Source organism: Solanum verrucosum, unplaced genomic scaffold, assembly GCF_900185275.1.
Source record: "Solanum verrucosum unplaced genomic scaffold, falcon-dt-bn FXZP01000040.1, whole genome shotgun sequence".
NCBI classification, from domain to species: Eukaryota; Viridiplantae; Streptophyta; class Magnoliopsida; order Solanales; family Solanaceae; genus Solanum; species Solanum verrucosum.
The window spans coordinates 1,703,050-1,707,245 of record NW_026020323.1 but is presented as its reverse complement, the minus strand read 5'-3'; the positions used below and the strand labels follow the sequence as shown (position 1 = coordinate 1,707,245).

Here is a 4,196-nt window from a genome sequence, read left to right as displayed (position 1 = left end):
TCTTTCCTTGCAATGTTATTTATCTATAACAAATTGATATAGTTCGAAAAATAAATATATATATTTGATTTAGTTGTAATGATTTTTGGACCGTACAAAATAATAAAGAGCACTCCTCTTCTCACTTTTCTCTCTCATAAAATTGTTGTTTATATTAAATATAGAGGAAGACGATTGAACAATCCATATACTAAATTCTAGATAAAATCAATGTAAAAATTGAGGGAGAACCAAAAAAGCACTAAAATTACAAACACAAGGGATTATAAGTGTTCTATGTGGAGAAAAAGAAACAAGAATAATTATGAGTTTTAGCCCAAAGATAACAAGGGACTATTTTGAGCTTTTTCTTCTATCATATTGTGTTTAATAATTAACTTCTTTCACATTTGATAGTATACACTTTACAGGTAATTAAAGATATCTATCTTTAATTAATAGAATTAATAATTTATTTATTTTTTACCTCTCCCTCAGAACCACCTTTTCATATTGTTAGAGACTCGAGTTCACAATCTTAAGGTTGAAAGTTACGGGTGTTTACCATCCAAGCAACTCTCTCTAAGCATAATTTGAAAAATAAGACAAATATTTTTTCTCAACAGACTAAAATACACTAATTACTAAGTAAAAGTTCATCTATAATAGTGTCAATGTGTATTTTCATATATATACAAGACAAATCTGAAATAATATTACAACAATGCCGTTCAATTTTGGAATATTATGGAATCGAGTTCATCGCACATAAATTTATAATTAGAGAGAGAAAATACAAAGAAGGAGAAGTTGCTAAGAGGAGAAAGATTGAAGCCACAAATCAGCATCAATAAAAGATGAGTTGAGGAATGGAAGAGCTTGTGTATCGTTAAGTTTTTGAACATATGGCACCCTCAGCGCCATATTGGATCCTGCTCCGGAGCAATTATACTTCCCATAAAAAATTGTCCTATAATAATTAAGTTAAAAATTAATCAAAGAATGTAATTTGTATTGCGATATATAATTTATATTCTTAGATGAAATGATAATAATGTTACTCAACTGGTCTCTCATAGGGTCATTCAAGTCGTTCCAACCCTAAGGATTCACGATATCCGTCATAAAAATGTTAGCAAAGACGACTGTGGAGTAAGGCCTCCATGCACGCCCCAACCAAATTTTACCATTGCCTCCTAAAGTGCAATTCACGAAAGCGAAACCACTATTTTTGTCTTTGGTAGCTCTGCCGTGTGCTGCTACTGCCCCATTTATCGACTTCACTCCTGGGGCTACTGGGCTTGCTATTGATATTAATTGACAGTTCTACATTCGCACACTTGAAACTATTAGAATTTTAAAAAAATAACACGTACGTCTGTATATATAATTTTATTTTTTTTATATTAAGTGAAATATTAATTAATACTATAATTTGTGTACCTCGTAGATTGATTTGCCATTGCCAAAAATGAAGTCGATGGAACCTTGAATATAACAATCCTTAAAGTAATGACGACCACGATCGTCATGAAGGGTATCCTGAGCTCCGAAAAATCCACAACCCCAAAAGGCAGCTTCATCTCTGGCTATCCTAATTGCCACTGCTTGTGCTCCTACTGCCCCGGGTACCGGCATTGGAGCTACATTCTGTATTTATTGTAAACTTAAAGTATGTACGGGTGCAACTATGTATTAATGTGATTTCGTTCAATTGAATACCGTTCGTTTAAAATTTATAATGTGGAAAAAAATAGTTGAATTTCGTGTACATATAAATTATTGAGACACAAGGGAAGTTTCTAGTGTAGTGACAAAGGTTGTTCAAAAACAAATTTAGTTCACAAGATCGTTGTGTTATTTAGAATTCAAATTTTTTGAGTCTCCTTAATTATAATTTATGACTGGTCGCTGAATGCGAATATTGTAGATAATGGAATTACAATTAGCAAAACATTCCCTCTATTTATATTTATTTGTCTGTATTTGATTTGAAACACTCAAACAATCAATTAAAAAAATACTACTAGTATTTACTATATCATCCCTAATAGTAAGGTTAAATTATGCATAAAATACTTGGATTTTCAAACTGGACAAGTAAAAGTGAATATCTATTTTCAGTATGTTGAACCGACTGGACTGAGGGAGTAATAGTTATACTTTTTTCTGCATGAAAATGAAAGAGAAAGAGAAGGTACAAAATCGCCTTTATTAGTGAGCGTTTTACCCCAATGTGGTACTTTCTGACGTGAATATAATCTAAATTTAATCGAGCGTTAATGCGGGTACCGAAGGAGAAACCAAAAAAACAAAAGTTCGATGATGATATTATATTTATATATCATGAAACTAATATTCTTGGCAATGAAGTTGGTAGAGAAAACTTGGACAGAGCCACTGTAAAATGTTCCATTTGCAGAATTGGCTGTGTCATTCCACACAATGACACAATAGCTGTTGTCGTATACCCTTGCCCTTGAAATGTTTTTGTTTTTGGAATAATCACCTTTTCACTGCATTTTCAATCAAACAAATCAAAAATACGTTACGTATCTAGTTTTTAAATACGTAAATTTTATTTCAAAAAATTGAAAGCTTCCATGTCCTAATTGATGATCAAAAATCCAAAAGTCTTGACTATCGAAAATCAAATTATGCCACGTAAATTGAAACAAAGAGAGTGAGTAATAACTACTCCAACTTACAAATAAATGCCATTGTTTATCCATATTAAACTTCTTTTGGAACTAAAATTCCCAACAGAATCAACTGCAGCTTGCACTGTGGTGAAATTGCAACATCCATTACGATCAACGCAGATAATTGACGTGTTACTAGGGTCTATAATTGGAAAATTTGGAGTAAATTTGTCACAGGGGGATTGTCTTGCCTTATCATCGTCAGTGTCAGTGTCATGACGATGATGATCATGATGGTGATGGTGATGGTGATGGCAATTAACAATACATAACGATAAAGCTGTAGAGCATCGATCAAGAAATCAGTTGAAGTACGTTCGGGACGGTTGAGTTGATGCTAAAACAGCAAAGATTGCTATGAAAATTGGGAAATATATGGCCTTAGGATTTTATTTTTTTTATGGAACGATAAATAAAGAAGGTGACAATAATACTTATATATATAAAAAATAAATATAGAGAGAAGGGTGACATTTAAAAATTGGAGTCATCTATTATTATACCTTTAAGAAAACCTTATGATAAAAAAAGAAAATAAAGAAGTAAGAGTAGTACTTTAATTGAATGAAGTATAAGAATGGTTGGCATGTCTTGCAAATTACCCTTTCCTTTTTTGGTACAATACTATACGCAATACCTACCAACACATATAATGAATGATGGATTTTATGCCTTGGCCTGATTTAAAATAAGTGGTATTTTACCTAATCAAAAATAGTATTAATTTTATTTTTCAAATTTACCTGTATTTATATTTTTCGAAATCAATTAGTATAAATTTCTATGAATAAATACATAGATATTTTTACTATTTCTTCAAAGACGTTTGCTACACATATATAATACCATGCAATATTATTTTCACGCTACATGTGCACATACTCTTTATACTTGTCAACTTTGAAAATACAAATCTATCTATATATAATAGAAGAAGAAAAAAGGACATATGTCAGCACCACAAAATTCAGAATTTTAAATTATAAATAATTCAAAATTCAAAATTTGAAATAAAACACATATGTCAAATAAAGATCAATTGGTTATAAAACTCCACTTCAAATCAGTTAAAAAAATTCAAAATTCAATTTTAAAAAAATTATATCTAGGACAGATTTAATATTTAAAAAAAACTAATTTATACCTTTTTAAAAAAAAAAATACATTTATATAAACACGGACAAAATGTCATCTATTTTTATATAAAAAATGCTGACAAATGTCATCACAAAAAAAAGTCTATTTTATTTTTAATATCGTATAAAAAAATTGCTTTTCAATATCGTACTAGTATAAGTATTCGCGCATTGCGCGGATATATTAATTTTTTGATTATTTTAATTTCAGAAAATATAAAATAGTTCAAATATTTTTACACGTTTGTCATGTATTATTTTTATGATGTATTAATAAAGTATTATTTTTCATATTAACAATTTATTAGTTCAAACTTTTCACATGAAATGTTATTAAATGACTTGTTGGTTTATTTTGCATATGCTTTTCTTTGAATAA

General features: G+C 29.7%; 1 pseudogene; it reads right to left on the bottom strand.

The window, feature by feature from the left end:
- Positions 1–792: 792 nt before the first annotated feature.
- Positions 793–3,070, bottom strand: LOC125835535 (probable pectinesterase 8; annotated as a pseudogene).
- Positions 3,071–4,196: the final 1,126 nt, after the last annotated feature.